Source organism: Rhodnius prolixus, unplaced genomic scaffold, assembly GCF_049639745.1.
Source record: "Rhodnius prolixus isolate KJV_2025 unplaced genomic scaffold, Rpr scaffold_3, whole genome shotgun sequence".
Lineage (NCBI taxonomy): Eukaryota > Metazoa > Arthropoda > Insecta > Hemiptera > Reduviidae > Rhodnius > Rhodnius prolixus.
Window position 1 is genome coordinate 1,600,745 of NW_027411603.1, and position 17,705 is coordinate 1,618,449.

At 38.0% G+C, this 17,705-nt stretch overlaps 2 long non-coding RNA genes across 2 annotated transcripts; one reads left to right on the forward strand and one right to left on the reverse strand.

Annotated features, from left to right (window-relative positions):
- Nucleotides 1-443: 443 nt before the first annotated feature.
- LOC141452361 (uncharacterized) lies at nt 444-6,716 on the reverse strand. The gene is made up of 3 exons (XR_012457345.1): nt 6,527-6,716; nt 6,315-6,406; nt 444-3,393 (listed from the first exon to the last, which is right to left on the reverse strand). It is a non-coding gene; the product is annotated as an uncharacterized lncRNA (long non-coding RNA).
- Nucleotides 6,717-13,286: 6,570 nt separating this feature from the next.
- Nucleotides 13,287-14,980, forward strand: LOC141452468 (uncharacterized). Its single transcript, XR_012457423.1, has 2 exons — nt 13,287-13,610; nt 14,656-14,980. It is a non-coding gene; the product is annotated as an uncharacterized lncRNA (long non-coding RNA).
- The last annotated feature ends 2,725 nt before the right edge of the window (nt 14,981-17,705 follow it).

Below are 17,705 nucleotides of genomic sequence, written 5' to 3' on the forward strand. Positions count from 1 at the left end.
TGTATAATATTGGTAAGAACCGTGTAATGGCTTAAATGCTTGGAATCTGAAGATTTGTGCTTCAGAACTTTTAGAAAGATGGTGAGAGAAGGATCGAATTTTCCCACGTCATTTTGAATTTTCTCGTGATATTTGCGCTTATTTTCCGCAGAGATCAGTTTCCATCTAACTTCAATATCGATCACCAATACTTACACGCGGTCAATGCCATTCCAAAACGTGCTATTCTAAGACGCCGTTTCCTTTACAAAATGTTTACTTTCCTTGCAAAATCTTGCTCTATTAAATTACTTCCTGCTAACAGGCAGTAAAATAAATCTTGATAAAGATTTTTTTTCAATCGATCCAGGAAATCAAATTAAGAGTTATTGCCGTGGACTCCATTTCTCCCACCACCAGGAAATGACGCAATCTAATCATGAGGAAATGTTCCAACTGAAATAATTTATTAAAAGTTATTAATTAAATAAAATAAAAACTGGAAAGGATGTAAATTAATTGAGCCGGGAATTAAGGAGAGGGATATTGGGCGGTCTAAGGGCCGAGCTGCTATCTGCCGGCCATCTCTATACTTCCCTTTGCCCTCGTTTCCGGCCAGCTCGCGCTGCGGTGAGCGCAGAGCACGAGTTTAATAAACTGAATTTCTTTTTTTCTCTCCCCTGTTCCCATGTGTACATAGAATGTAGGGATGCTGTAGCAGATGATCAGATAGCCCTTAATATGGCGGCTACAGCCTCGCCGCCCTAGAACCCGGGATTATATTTTGTATACAAACTGTAGCAGAATTTTTAATCTTGATTTTTATCTCTCTCTCTCTCTCTCTCTCTCTCTGTAGAACTAGCATTTCTGGATTCAAATCTTGTATAAAATTGAATGTTTCCACTCGCTCGACTTCCTCTGATTACCAATCATTCTTTCAAGATTTTTAGAAAGACTTTAGCTGCAGTGAATTTGGGGACACAAACCACTGCGTGTTCTAATTACCCTGGTATACTTGAGGACTTAATATGAACAGTGAGAAATTGTGCATATGGACATGACAACGACAGCTGAGGCAATTGAGGAAAAATTTTTGGAACACTTGTGGTAAAGACCGACACAAAATGGTTGTGTTACTGCAGGTGAGCTACCGCACAAAGCGCGGTCTAGTGGTCTGTGTGTACACAATGTGAGGGCAGAATAAATGACAGAAGAGTATATTACAACACCTTCACACACACACACACACACAAACAAATACATGGTTTTTGGCGCGGTAGTTTGGCGCCAACAGGCTTCACTCTGGCGGAAGTAAACTAGCGAGAACTAACGGTTCTCTATATAATTGGTTGGCCGTAGTCTAGCTGCCCTGAGCTCGGCAAAGGGGCGGCTAGTACTCACCATTGACCAGGTAAAGAAGCATGCTGGAGATTCCTGTTTCTGGAGGCGGCATCCAGCACTGCGGAGAAATAGGCGGGCGGCGGAGGCAGCAGTCTCCCCTGGGACCCACACTTTCTAAACATCCTCTCTCCCGCCAAACTGCCTGTTACTCTCTAAATGTTACACCTCTAAACTCCTTCACCTTATATTATCTTCTAGTTCTTATTTTCTACTTCTTATTTCCACCAACTCCTCTTCTTTCAGCGCCCATTTCCTTCAGTTTTACATTTCCATCCATTTGCTTTTCTCCTTTTGTACACAATTACACAGCGCTTTGCACACAAGTTCCTATTACTGGAACTAGCTCATCATTTCTTCTTACTCCATCAAATAGGAAGTATTACAATCGTAAGATTTTAAACTTTCGAGTTTGTACCTGGGCGAGGTATCCCAAGGGAACTCTACTCAGCACTGTCCACATCCCAATTCCAGGATGTACACAAAAGAAAAGCACCAAGCCTCGGCCTGCTCAATCATTTATCCTTCCTCGTCCTGTAGAGAACATTAGAACCCAAATGCCCGACTAAAAACTCCCTTTAACAGCCTCCCAATGTTAGTATTCCCAAAAAGACAAGAAATTTTCGTAAAGATAGATTTTACGAGGCGACATTGTTTAACTAGGGTGTAAGAAAACTCTACTAGTGACAGAGGAGGAGTGGTGTGTTCGGTGTGGTTCTTGGGCGATTGTATTCCAAGGGAACTCTACTCAACACAATTAGATACAGGTCATGCGGATGAAAATTTTATCTACTTAAAACTGCGCTAGAAAGAGTCTTGTGAGTCATGCCAGATTATTTTCTTTTTTGGTCATTCCAGTAAAATAGGGAAAACGCTAAGAGTTTTGAAGCATCCTAATAGGGCTTAATTTAGGGAATAGAAAGGGCCTTATAAGGAGAGCTTGCGGACCATATCGAGCGGCCGGATGCTCATCAGGGTTTCACGGTGCTGCCTACAAACTATTCTAGAAGGAGGGGTATAGGTACTACCTGGCTGTATACTCGAGTGTAAGTAAAATAAAGTAATCGCCTATTTTTTCAGGCGGGGCTTAATGTCCAACTACCAATTAGGTGTCGTGGACGGAGGCGACTAGCAAACATACTCTACTGTAAATTTCTTTTATTAACCATTAAATAAAATCCAAGGCCTAAGACCGGGGAAACAATACATACTAGCTTTGGAGGTCTCGCCTCTAACCGCTCGGCTACCGTGGTGTTTACTCAGTATAACTGCTGTCATTCATTCCTCTACTCCTCTACACCAGAGGGAGGCGTTCTGACAGAGGTGGAGAACATGATACCCAGAAGAGAGGATGGAACATTTGTATCGACGTTCTTCATACTGAAGAGGACACATAAATTTTTAGTGCTCAAAACATTGTCCTGTTCTAGCTAATGTTCTACTTAAAAAGGGAATATCAAAGACCAAGTTTGCGTTACACTTTTTCCTGAAAGTTTAGCATCTTACTGGGAAAATGGGAAGTATTGCGATCGCGTCAAATTTTCACCGGAATACATGTTTTAAGTTCAGGTCATTCAAAAAAGTGTTTTTTTATCAGTCTCCTTCCGTTTTCTTGAAACCTTCTTCAGAAGGTTAGGGAAGGCACTAGATTTCTTGCTTTCCACTTATTGGATGACAGAATTAATTGGCGTAACAATAATATTGATAACTGTAATGGTTTACACGAATAGCCCATCCGATTACATAATTGCAGGTCGCAAATAAAGGACGCTAATTGGCTAAACTGGTTACAAAAAATATAAATGTTAATTCCAAGCAGTGGAATATAATGTTATTTACAATTCTATAATTATTTAAGTAAATTTAAAATGGTGGCATCTGACGGCGCTAACCGAAGTAATATCTTGCGACAGTGTGACCGGCCCCGGGTTGTCCTGGGCTCACTCTACTGACAGACCTCCCTGCCGGCTCCATAAACATCGGATGCTGTACTTCACTGTTTCATTCTGTTCTCTCCTTTAATTTATACAAAATTACATCTGTAACTGAAACTAAAATAATTTCCTTCGCATATAATTAGTATTCTGAAGGAAGACGACAAAGCGAACGAGAGGGGAAAATTATTTTAACAACCTCCCCCCTCTCCCACCCTACCCGGGAAATCTTCCATCTTCATTTCCCCTTCAGCTTTAGTTAATTAGATTTGTTTTTCCACGCGTTTTATCCACTTTCCCTTCTTTGTCTCTCCTCCATCCTCAACTTAGCCTTTATTTTCTCGACTGCAGAAGATTATTGCTTTGGTTAATATTTTGTATCTTACAAAGTTTTAATTCTCGAGACTATTCATAAGACTTCCATATTTTGAGTTATCTCAAAAATTAAGTGTTTTTTTTTAAAGAAAAAGTGCACCACACAAAAATGGGTATTAGCATGTGTATTTTTGGTAGCAATGTGAGAACATAACCATTAAAAATACAATGGTATGAATAATATAGAATGTTGCAGTTTATGTACGTATTTCGAAACTCACAAATATGGTATTCAAACATCAAAACTTCAAAATGTTCAGAACTTTACGGAATTATATTCAAATAAATGAACCTCAAAACTCTACAATTGAGTGCAATTTCATCGCTGAGAATGCAATAGTTTAGGACAGCGTTTCCCAACCTTTGTTACGCGTACCACCAGTGGCACGCGAGTTGCTGGTTGGTGGTACGCGAAAAATAATCAATAATGGCGGACATATAAAATTAAATCATAAAAATATAGATACATTTTTTCCTATAATACATAAAAATTATTTTAATTAATAATATTATACAGTAAAGTTGTTAATATGTACAGTAATAAGGTTAGTCTGTCTCAAGGTATACGAGAAAATATAATAGCACATTTATCAAGGATTAAAATTGTCTTTCATGGGAGTATTTTCCAAAACCCGAAAACACTAATGATAATTGGATTTCAAACCCCCTTCTAAGAAGAAAACTTCGGAAAAGCTACATCATTATCAATAAAAGGATAAAGAAAATTTAATAGAATTATCATGTGACAGAACTTAAATGATAACTATGTAAAGATCTGCTTAAAGAGACTAGATTGTAATGAGTAAGCTCTATCCAAGCAACATTAAATTTAATTGGTACTTACAGGTAGTTGAATGCTTAAAAGTAAATTAATTTAGAAGATTTGGGCACAAATATAATAATCCTAAAGGAAGAACTTTGTAAATTAATTAATAATTTTGAAGAGAAAAATATGTACGCAATTTTTAATTATTTAAAAAAAGTTTTAAAACTAAGATCTTACACTTTACAAAGTTTATAAAGTGAACATGGACTTGGAACTGCTTTGTAACAGATACATTGTATCTCTATACAAAATAAAGATGATAATAATAAAATAACACACTCGGAATAATAAATTTCACGAAATACAATCATTTTTACGAAATGGTACAATTTAGCATGATGTACTACCACCAAGTGGTACGCGAGCGAAAAAAGGTTGGGAAATGCTGGTTTAGGAGATACAGATTAAGTTTTTAAAGTACCTCAAATTTTGCAATATCTCCCTGTGAAATGATCAGTATTGACATTGTCTCATTCATTCTCGTAGACTTTTGTTTTCAAATACTTTGGAACCTAATTTTGGTAATCCGTTGGATGGCAGTACTTCCTGTCAGAAAGATAGTCCAGAGAGAACATGTTGAAAGGAAACATTATCTATAATGCAGAATGTTATTGTGAATTTTGGTATCCATTAAAACATTGTGGTTTATCTTTCTTTTAGGTTATTTAGCTGGGGTTTTGGTGTTGCCTAAGATTTCCCAGATTATCTCTGGCCAGTGTTGGGTTTGGGGCGCTGGCCAAAGCTGGATTGTCACTTCCAGGAAATTAGAAAACCTCTTTCCACATTGTGTACTACTCTCTTTCACCCACACGCTCTCCCCTGATTGCCTCTTTCTCTCACTTTGGCCAATATCAGAGTGTGATGGTCCAGTGCTCTGCTGGCTGATTTCTGAGAAAAATAAATCTTTTAATGAATATATTTTAAATTACCGTTTTATTTTTATTTTTTAAATTTTCCCTAGTTTCAACAGCCCGCCTTGGATGAAACAACTTCCTTTTTTCTTTTAGCTTGAGGAGAGCAACTGCGTGTCCTCATCTTTACGTAATGAGGTCTACTTTGAAGGACCCAATGTTTGCTCCCAACTACGTTTTTGCCATATTTCATACTACTTCTTCTGCTTGGATAAGATGAATAGTTCACGGGTCTACACAGAAATGGCTTCGCTATTAATGAAATTTTGCAGTAATCAAAGATTTTTTGATGATTTTACAATTGTCTTGCTTAAAATGAAATATCCATTTTCGACGTTAAATGCTAAACTTATCTTGAAGAAGTTCTATTTGAAAAGGAGGCTAAAAGCTCTCCCGCCTTCGATAAGAACATCGTGAAGTGGTAAAACACGGTGTTAGAAGATGGTCGATTGGAGTTTTGTATTAGACCAGTGGTTCCCTCCCAACCTGTGGTCCGCAAGAACTAAAATATGATCCGCGAAACACTTAACATTTTTAAAAGAATAATATATTTATTTGACATGCGGCCGCGTGTGCGGCGACGGCGCTGTGAGTGCGTCCAACAGTCGACTAAAAAGCAAATGGATGATATGCGTGTCGCTTTGAGCAATCTCATCAATCCCATGGGATTACCCATCTTGTTAAGAAAATGCAAGCTCAAAAAGCACATTAATATATCTGAAAAACATAATCATAATAATTGTGATATTGAACCTTGTGGTCCCTGCTAACAACAAAAACATTAAAATGGTCCCCGGTTTTAAAAAAGTTGGGAACCACTGTATTTGACAGATGGCTCAAATATCCATATTTGAATAAAACCTTAAGAATAAACAGTAAACCAATACTCACTGTGGATTTATGGTTGATGGGATTAATAAATTTTTGATACCTCAACAGACATAAGAGCTATTTTGATTATTTTATTCTATCCGTTACAACGGCTAAAACAAAATAAAATGAGACCAGTAGCACAATATCATGGCCAAGCAGTACTAAAAAAAGAAAAATAATTCTGCAAAATTAATGAACAAAAAAATTCAAAAAGCTTTTATACAAATTACTTGTGCTTGAAGCTTGTAGTTGTTTTCGACCAGTGTCTTAGTGCCTGCTGTACAGGTGATTAAATACAAAACCTAACCTACACACAGGCTTGCCAACCTAGTAACGTACTTTTTACTTTTTCTTTTTTGAGTATTTTACTTTTTTTAAAAGTTTTTTAAATACTTTTATGATTAAAACTTTGTTTATAAAACCTTGTTTTCTATGTTAATGTAATTAATTTACATAAATTTCTCCATTTTTAGAGTGCTTTTTGTTTTACACGTAATTTTTTTTAATTTTACCTTAATTGAAAATCTAATTATTTAATTTGTATTTGAATAATTAAAAAAAAAGTAAGTAGGTGTGAGGGGGGGGCACATTTGAACAGAATTTACATTTTCTGTTACAGAGTGCGCACAGAATCGTATTATTGAACCTTTTTATTTTGTTTTCTACAACTTTCAAGTCTTCTTAACAGATCTATATCAATAAACAGTTATTATTTTACGTTCATATCTATATTTTTTTAATTTAAAATTTTTGTGTCAAATGTTAATATCTGCCCCACTGGTGTGGGGTCCCTTTGAACACAATATAAAATAGAAAGAAATGATATTACTTTACTCTGAATCTACCTTCTATCAGTTATTTCTCTCACTAATTCATTACTTTCTCTTTTAAATCACGGTGATATCTAGTCCAAAAAATCAAGAATGACTCAGTTCGGGATGTTGTACCCGAAAGGTTTAGAAAGTTTGAACAAAATATTCGGTTTGTTGCGCTTCGGACCACTAACCCTTCTCTGCGATTAAACCAAAGTCCCAAACTTGCAGGTCGGTAGCGCGGCACATTTTAACTGGTGATGTTAAAATGTGTGCCCCCTCTCCTTCTATAAAAGAAAATATAATATCCAACACTTTTTTGCAAGCAAATAGATTTTTGTAAATACTAGGTTTTTAAAAATACTAATTCCAAAATGTTAATATGGACTAGCAATACTTACTCCTTGTCTACTACAATCTTCACAATACACTTCCAAAGTTGCAACAAAAAATTTTACTTCCACCTTACAAAATATAACATTCCTCAATTCTGGACTTTACAAAAACTATGAAAACGAAGGGAAACTCTGTCAATTATACAACAGGTCTGCCACAAAAATGTGGAGAAAATTACCAATCATAAATGTTTTAAATATTTGGCCGGAAATTAAAATTGTTCAAATGTGCCGCCTGTTTAAATGTGCTCCTACTAATCTTACATCCATTTCACCCCTGCAAAAATTTGTTTTATTTTCTGTTGAAGTCACCCTCTGGTTTGTTCTAGCCCTACACGGCTTAGTCTCTTAACGATGTCTCTGGACCTTGATCTCGAGGGCTGGTTAAGTTCTAGGACCTTGATCATGTGCACACCAGACTTTTGTGGAGCAAAAGTTCAACTTCAGACTTCGGTTGGCCCTTGAACTAAGTTATTTATTATTTCTTGTTGATTAACAAATTGAGATGGCTTCCTCGAAACTGTCCAGTGCTTACATAATTAGAAGAATGATATTATAACCGTACAGTTTTGGGTGTCTGCATGCATTAAGTTATAATTAATAGAGTTGGACTGGTTATGTTATATACTACAGTATTATACACTATATAGTGTGAGGTCGGCCCTCATACATTACAATTAGTCGAGTCCGACTGTCCTAGCAAAGCTACAGACAGAATGAAGCAATGGTCGGTCGAAAGCACTCTGACGTGTCCGTAGGATATTTTGTATGACGTATTATGGTGCATTTTGGGGACAACATTCCCCCCCACTTACTCGTTATTTATTTTCATGCTAAATATTATTAATGTTATGTTCTGCATTTCGGGTAGGAGGAAGTGCAGTTATTACAAGGGCGTATTTTCATTGCATAAGATAAAGTAATGCAACACTTTAAACGTGGCACAAGTTGAAGATTGCCCCTTGTTGAGAGTTGAAAAGTTCATCAAAAAGCTCCATTTTAATGCTCAAAATAGTGACGTAAAGTGATAAAAGGTCAAGTAGCGTTTAAACCACGATTGGGAGCTGGGACGGAGATCGGCAGAACGAAGAAGAATAACTCTAAATATGGCAATGACAGTCCTCAAGATAGCAGCACTGTGCAGGCGCTATTTTTGATTGGTATTCATTGTAATCTATAGGTTTTTGTGAACTGTTTAATCTGGGCAAGAATGAAATATGTCTCAAATTTCGGAGTTTTTGTGTTCGAACCTTGAGGACAGTAGTCAGAGGAAGTCATGTGAGTGTTTTGGCAATTATTTTAAGAAGAGAATGTGGCCATTAAAGGAAGTATGTTGTTCCACTAAGTCCACTTTATAGTATCTCTAGACTATACTTCTGTAACAACATACATTCGTGCATGAATTGCTTGTCTCGGGTTATAACCCCTAATTTGGGTTTCCTCAGAGCAGATAGCGTAGAGGCTCTCCACCCACCACTTCAAATAAGATTTCTGAGAACAATAAGGAACTAAGCTCTCCCAGAGTGCTAAGAAATAGAGGCGGTCGGTGGTCAGACATGATCGTTTCTGGTGTCCCGGGGCTTCCTTTTCCCCAAAGCTCTTCTTAGATATATTCCAGAATTGGGTCTAAGTTTGATCCTCTAAAAACCAATTTGGGTTTGGGAATGAATGCTTACAGCAAGCTGCTAAATTTCGATTTGTAACTTTGCTCTAATTTCTCCTTTACGTATTTCTTTTGAAAAAGAAAATTCCCATTATCATTATCCTTGGGGAACATTGGTTAAATCAAATTTCTCCTCCTGTAATTTGGCACTTGCCTCATCATCGTTCAACCAAGACAAATTCTTGCGCTCCACGATCAGAGGAAGTATAGTTTGTCTGAGATTGAGAGAAAGAGCAAGCGACAGTTTGGCCAAAAAACGGGATGAATCGACGTTGTCGCCTGCCAGTAAACGCAGTACTTGCATACCTCTGCTTTGAGCCATTAACGCTGGATGTCACAATAGATCTACTCCTTTCGGTGCGCTGCTCCTCGCTTAGCCCCTACTCACATCCTTCACCATAAATAAGGAAGGTGTCCTTTTATTAGATTAGATTTATTACCCCTAAGGGAATTTTTATTACTATATTCTTCACTAACTTCCGGTAAATGTCGTGACATCACAAAAGGTGAAAGAAGTTGTTAGAGTGGAAAAATAATAAAGGGAAAGTTCCTGTCTCTGGAGGACTCTTTTCTATTCTTACTTCCTGCCGTTATAACAAGTTGGGAAACTAGTGGTTGCAAGAAGTTCCATTGTTATGGTTTTCCGTGAATATTGAGAACAAAACGTTCCCCAAAAAGAGATAAAATTGTTCTATTTAGTGACCAACCAGGCGCCACGGTAGCCGAGCGGTAAGAGGCGAGACCTGCAAAGCTAATACGCATTGTGGAACTGGGTTCGATTCCCGGTCTTAAACCTTAGATTTTATTTAATGGTTAATAAAAGAAATTTACAGTAAAGTATGTTTGCTAGTCGCCTTCGTCCACGACACCTAATTGGTAGTTGGACGTAAAGCCCCGCCTGAAAAAATAGGCGATTACTTTACTTTACTTACTTTTTAGTGACCAACCAGTTTGTGCAGTCCGGAAAGAATCTTGACAACCGTTCTAAATACTTAATATTTCTTAGAACTGCAGACTCTGAAAAACAGCATTCAGGACCTCTGTATCTTTATCAATAATCCATAAATCAGTACTAGTTTCATGCCGATTTAGGATTTCCATCTATCATCAGAGTATGTCTCATCATTTGAGTGTGAAGAAATTGGGATTCCACTTGAAATCCAAATTTTTGATGGGTATTCGAAACCCAGTAAGTAAAGAAACATCGACGAAAATTTTGGTTTCGTTTAAGAGGACATTATATTGATATTATTACTTGATTTGTTAATTAGTGGATGTGATTAATAGAAACATTTAAAAACAAAATCGCTTTTCTTTTCCCACGATTCACGTAAAAACAAAATCGCTTTTCTTTTCCAACGATTCACGTAAAAACAAAATCGCTTTTCTTTTCCCACGATTCACGTAAAAACAAAATCGCTTTTCTTTTCCCACGATTCACGTAAAAACAAAATCGCTTTTCTTTTCCCACGATTCACGTAAAAACAAAATCGCTTTTCTTTTCCCACGATTCACGTAAAAACAAAATCGCTTTTCTTTTCCCACGATTCACGTAAAAACAAAATCGCTTTTCTTTTACCACGATTCACGTAAAAACAAAATCGCTTTTCTTTTCCCACGATTCACGTAAAAACAAAATCGCTTTTCTTTTCCCACGATTCACGTAAAAACAAAATCGCTTTACTTTTACCACGATTCACGTAATAACAAAATCGAAAAACTATTTTACGCGACAAAAAAAGACATTTCCTGTTGCTGATTCTTGTCTCCCAAATCTATCCCTTAAAGGCGGAAAGTGGTATCCCTACAAACCCAGACTGTGGAAAGCTGTTCTACCATTACAGAACGGGGGAACTGGATAACTTTTAAAACCGCGACACTCTCCGGTAGAGCGCGGGGACTAATGGCAGGCTGTTGTCTATAGTCCGCTAAGGGTCGCGTAAGATGTATTACGCGTAAACGTTTACGGAGAATAATACACATGTAGAACAAGTGGTGGATGGGAGAGAACTGAGCGACGAGTGACGGGCGGTAAGCGGAGGCGGAAGCGGAGATAATTTGAGTGCAACTGTGTTCCAGTGTGCGTAACAGTGTTTTACTGGAGCCAGTTCCGCTCTACAAGTGTTCGGCGGCACTGCCTTCTAGATATCCAGTTTCTCTTATATCTCTAGTGAGATGTTACATCACTTTAACAACTGGTAGCAGTTTCTTTAACCACATTACCAATACGGATGTAATTTCTTAAACAAACCGACAAACCTACAAGAAACATTCAATTAGAAACAAGCGGCCTTATAAATACGCAGTTAGTATGTACAGGAGCGTATGTATGACATGTGCTAACAAGATATTGCTATTCATTCGATACGAGAGACGTTTTATAATTATGTTAGCAGTACTGCCAACAACTTTGTCTTATGCATTTGTAAAATTATCTTATTCAAGTTAGCAACAAAATATTAGTAACTCTGCAAAGTGGAAGTATTGTAATCGTGTCAAATTTTTCCATTTCAAGTAATCACCGAGGAAGAACAGGAAAAAATTATTTAATAGGAAATGATGTGTGTCTGTGTGCGGATATGTGGGTGTATAAAGTATCTCAACGACTCAATTGAGACCTTCTAGGTTTCCCGACTTAGCGATCAAAATACCTTATTATTTTTTTTGTTCACTTTTTCACAATTTCCTCTATTCTATAAAGAGGGATTTTCGGTTGAATAATTTTATTTAGCTTCCGAATTATCTAATAAAACATACGTAATAGTGTACATAGGTATACAAAATGGCACGTAAGAGAAAAGTGAATCATCACATGTGATTTTTTATTCTTTTTGAATTGTGCTGACTACAAACGCAGAAAAGCAACAGACGGTAAACAACATTTTTTTTCAAACTGGTTTTCTATTTGGACATTTCCGGTGGAAATCCCAAATTGAAAAGCTGCACTTAATGTGGTAAATGTGAGTTTTAGGCGTGTTGCAGTAATGCATACAAGAGCTTGTTCATACTGCAGATGACCCAGCTCACTTCTCGTCCGATCACCGAAGTTAAGCAACAACGGGCTTGGTTAGTACCTGGATGGGTGACCCCACTCGTAGCCAGCGGGGAAACAAAGTTATGTATGCTGTATGTTTGGCCGTATTTTACACATCTCTTACTTAACTACTTGTCAAGCCAAGAACATACTAAAGTACCACCGTTTTTCCATGTACATGTAATAAACATGATATGTACATATGTTGGAGCGGAAATAAAGAAATAGTGGCGAAGACTAGCTGGGTAAATATCCTGATGTAATTGACGATGTTTTCACTTAGAGAGAGTAGGTCTGTCTGTTGGAGTGTGTAGCTGGTAGCAGAACATGTACTTTGCTCGGCAACAGCGCTAATATCAACCCACCTCTACACGGCAACATGCTGTTGACAGACGTTGATGAAAAGTGACAATCCAACAGATGTACAAAGTTGTTACTACAATATTTTCATGTAATTGCCAAGCATCTAGGTTGTGTGAGGGTGTGGCTGTGAAGTATGTTGACAGGGTGCGGGGGAGAGGGGGCGAAAGAGAGCGGAAGCTGTGGTAAACTTCTGACGACAACACTATTAACGCATTACATTTTGTGAATTACTATTTCCGAGCTAGCGAGATTAATTTGGTTTTGAAGTATGGTAACGTGGAAGTGCGCTTGAACCAAGATGTAGCGATTGCTTCTTAAGTTGGAGATTTGGGCTACAGCTTGACTTGCCAAATTGAAGAGCTTAAAAGTTGAATGTTCTTAATGAGGGAGAGTGAGTCCGTCTTGTTTAGACTTACTGGGGAGATTGGCGTAAAGCCTTTGGGGCTTCAGAAGGTGTTCTCTCTTTCCTATTTTCTTAGTGACATCACAGCTCCTCAGGATCCCTCTACCATCAATATTCCTCTATGACTGACAAGAGATTTACTTAATTCTTCAACTGCCGCTGATGCTGTTGATAAATGGCACTAACAGTATTCGAAACGTAGAGCACCATTAAGAAAGTTTTGATAATGTACTTTTTCTCCTTCTGCCTGATATTCTTCTTCTTTTAATTTATATTGAAATCAACAAAAAAAATCAACTGTTTAACATGTGACTATTAAAACATGTAAATATAATAATTTAAATTTGATTTACTGAAGGGTATATCAGTTTGTGGCACTCATTTGATGAAACTTGTATTAATTCTGTGATCTTGACTTAGAAGCAGTAACATTTGAAGTGAAGATTGTCGTGTTATTAGAACACTTCTGTTTGAATAGTTTGTGTCAACTCAATTAATAGTTCTATGAAAATAAATAATAGTTAATGTGATTGGTTTACTGCGTGAACGCCTAAAGGAATGCATCTACAACAAACGGAGCCATTAGACAGCTTTGGAAAGCGCAGAAGGTACTCTATCTAGAGTATCCTATTTGGCCAAATAAAGTGAGTTTTCGGGCAAATAGGTAGTAAGTTGTTCGCTCCAGGATACAGGTGGATATACTCCATCTTAGGAGGAGAGGCAGCGAGAGATTTCTCTCTAAAGCTAACTGGCCAGGATTGCTTGTAATTCAAATGTTGCGCTTAGTTAAAAGTTAGTCTATTACATACGTGTTAAGATAGCAAAATGTAGCGCACAAGGAGGGGAGCGGGGCGTTCCCGTTCCCTTTAGCCCAAAATCTGGGAAGAAGCTTTGGCGGAAGAGTTACTGCTTCCCATTGTGCACCTGAGTACTCCCTGGTAGAAACTTGTGGGTGTGAAGAGTTGTTCCCACATTAGAGAGAGTTCTCTGTTACGTCATCCTGGCCCACCTATACACCAAGTTCCATTTCCAATTCCTTGGGTAAGTCCTCCTCGTGCAGTGGAGAGAAAATCCGCGGGTTGGGGGCGTTTCCTGAAGTCGGAGAGTTGCTCACAGCAACATCAACTTCCCTTGCCCTCCTCCATCGGGGCGTTTGCTTTGCCGATTAACTTTATTACTAACTTATCACTCGAACCATTTTCTGTCTGCCGTCTCTCCAAGTGACTTCGTGACTTCTTCGCTAGGAGATTCTGTGCCCCTTTCCACTTCCTGGAGATCCTTACTATGAGAATTCTCTCCTCACCATCGCTGTCTTCTCTTCTTCTCTTTATACACAAACACAGGCACGCGCACACAGAAAATTAACCAAAAGACTTTACTCTTCAGCAGAAAGAGGACTTCAGTTCCGCTAATGTGAACTTAAAACGATCTTTTCTTAAGTCTACTAACTCCTCCCATCTTCATGTTCGACTTATTTCACTTCCTGCACTGCTTTACTCGTTCCGCCATTTCTTTCTCTTATTAGCCAAAGTAATATTTAACTTCCACTTTTGATGTTAATCAACACTAGGTTAGAAAGTCTTCCCCAGTGGAAATCTTACATAAGGAAAGCTTTAAAAGATGGAAAATTTAAGAACTAAACATGACGTGGGGAACTATCAGTTCTTAATCTTTCTTTCCTCCCCGCAGGATCTCACAATCCTGGAAAAATATCCTGTGAGGAAACTGTTACAAAATCGTACATTAAGCGGAATGATTAGATCCGAGATACGGATCGTATATACAAACTAACCATGTCAGCAAGTACGAGTTAGCAGTATAAATGAAGAGGAAATCTCCACACCAAATTGATTTATTCTTCCTCTGACGATGAAAGAAAGTCCCAAACCTGTCAGAGAGGAAATGAACATGCGTGCCACGACATTCAAAATCCAAGATGAGAGGAAAGTCTTTGGGTATTTCACAGTAAATTATACAGTGTACTATAAAACAATAAATAAATAAATAAATAAAATGCAAGGCCTATACTAGTACCGCAATACATCTTAGCTTTGCGGGTCTAACCTATAACCGCCTAACATACTTTACTATAAATTCCTCGTATTAATCTTTAAATAAAATGCAAGGCCTAGACTAGTACCGCAATACATCTTAGCTTTGGGGGTCTAACCTATAACCGCCTAACATACTTTACTATAAATTCCTCATATTAATCATTAAATAAAATGCAAGGCCTAGACTAGTACCGCAATACATCTTAGCTTTGCGGGTCTAACCTATAACCGCCTAACATACTTTACTATAAATTCCTCATATTAATCATTAAATAAAATGCAAGGCCTAGACTATTACCGCAATACATCTTAGCTTTGCGGGTCTAACCTATAACCGCCTAACATACTTTACTATAAATTCCTCATATTAATCATTAAATAAAATGCAAGGCCTAGACTAGTACCGCAATACATATTAGCTTTACAGGTCTCGTTCGGCGCCTGTAGCGAACAGTGTAACAAACATGTCTTACAGCCGAAAATTTACTACCGGAAGTGCTCTAGTCTGAAAATGGAACAAGTTTGGCGTTACCATTACTTTTTTTTATTTATTTCATTTCAACATCCTGCTTGAATAACAACGGGCTCGACTAAGATACAAAAAAAAAAAAAATTAATACATTTTGAAACAACAGTTTCATTTCCGGCCTACAACCAGTTTAGGAAATGTTAAAACAAGTTTTAATCTCGCATTGTTTCAAGATGGGTGTAAACGGATAGATATGTGTACATATACAATATACATACAAAATGGTGTATTTAACAATATACAGCGGTAAATGTTAGAAGTGGCTAACTGTACAAAAGTTTTAACAAAATTACAACTCTGTAATTGTGCGAACTAGCTGGTGGTTGTAATTATGGTTGTTATTGTTAGGAGAGTTGTTTTAGAGCTTGCCAATCTAGATCGTATCTGTAGTAGTTTTCTATTTTTATGATATTTCATCCCTGAGAGAATATTTCTTTAAACTTGGCATGTTTAGACATGTTCAAAGCTTGGAAGGTTTCTTTGCTGGTTAACGGAAGTATATGCTGTTACAAATGCGTGTTGGCTGACTGTAGAATTAATCCGTCAAGGCTATAAAGATAATTGTAGGCCTATTATCTGGGCCACTGCAGGCTCAGAAAACACATGCACATGGTGGATGATATCCTCTGAAGGTTCTGTCAGGAAGAGGAGGAGGAGGAAACAGTACTGCACGTGTTGTGTCAGTGTAAGGGGCTAAGGATGTTACTTTTCGGGAAGGAACAACCAAGGCCTGAGGAGCTTTACCCAAGGAGTCGCTCTCCAGAATTAAGAACCTGATTAAACGGACTTGGGTATGGAGGGTGAGCTCTAAAATTGGGGAGCCACAATAGTTCCAAAGGGGTCGCAGTGGCGTAGGCCTTAAGGGCCGCCCTATTAGAATCTTAATCTTAAATTAATGGCGGATGTGTCCTACCAAGAGTTGGCTGACAGTAATTTAGTTTACTGAATTGGTTTTTATTATTTTCTCCAGAAAAAGGGCTTCCAGCGATTTCCTTTCCTCTTTGTGTCCAGCTCATACCTACGCTGGACTAAAACGTTTTCTCCAGAGATATCCTGACAAAAACCTAAACTTGGTTGTCCATTAATTGGGGATTATGGGCGTAAATGGCATAACAGCTGTAATTTATGTAAATATTTGATACGCATTTTTGAGGGTTAAGGGGAGAGGAAATAATTAGTTTCTATTTGCATTATTATCTTCACCCGAAACACAAAAGAAAAATAGAAAAACTGAAAAATTCGTATCTTCGCGTCACGTACTGAAAAAGCGATATCTTCAGCTCTTGGTAGTCCGCTTTCGGTTTTATGTTCTGGAATTTCTTTAACTAGTTATTATTCATGGAGGGGCCGAAGGCAATGCCGCGGGGCCCCCTCCACTGGCCGGGGGTGGAGAAGCTAGTAAAAATAACCCCTACCTCGCCACTCTTACTCGGAGATTACCAACTTTTACTTTTATGATTATGCGTTCCAACAATTTTTATTCTCTCATTTCCTTCTTTTTTATAAAAAAAATCTATTCGTGATTAATACTCTCGCTTCCTTCCTTTTCTGATTGCAATTCTCGGTCCATCCTCACGTAGTTCCTCCTCCAAACTTAACGAGAGTTTGCTAGCAGTTAATTAGCTCCAAAATTGGGGAAGAACTAGTGAAAGTGGGAGATTCTGCAAGCTATGCAAAAGTACCAATCATCCCTGCAGTGAGAGATTCTGCAAGCTATGCAAAAGTACCAATCATCCCTGCAGTGAGAGATTCTGCAAGCTATGCAAAGTACCAATCATCCCTGCAGTGAGAGATTCTGCAAGCTATGCAAAAGTACCAATCATCCCTGCAGTGAGAGATTCTGCAAGCTATGCAAAAGTACCAATCATCCCTGCAGTGAGAGATTCTGCAAGCTATGCAAAAGTACCCATCATCCCTGCAGTGAGAGATTCTGCAAGCTATGCAAAAGTACCAATCATCCCTGCAGTGAGAGATTCTGCAAGCTATGCAAAAGTACCAATCATCCCTGCAGTGAGAGATTCTGCAAGCTATGCAAAAGTACCAATCATCCCTGCAGTGAGAGATTCTGCAAGCTATGCAAAAGTACCCATCATCCCTGCAGTGAGAGATTCTGCAAGCTATGCAAAAGTACCAACCATCCCTGCAGTGAGAGATTC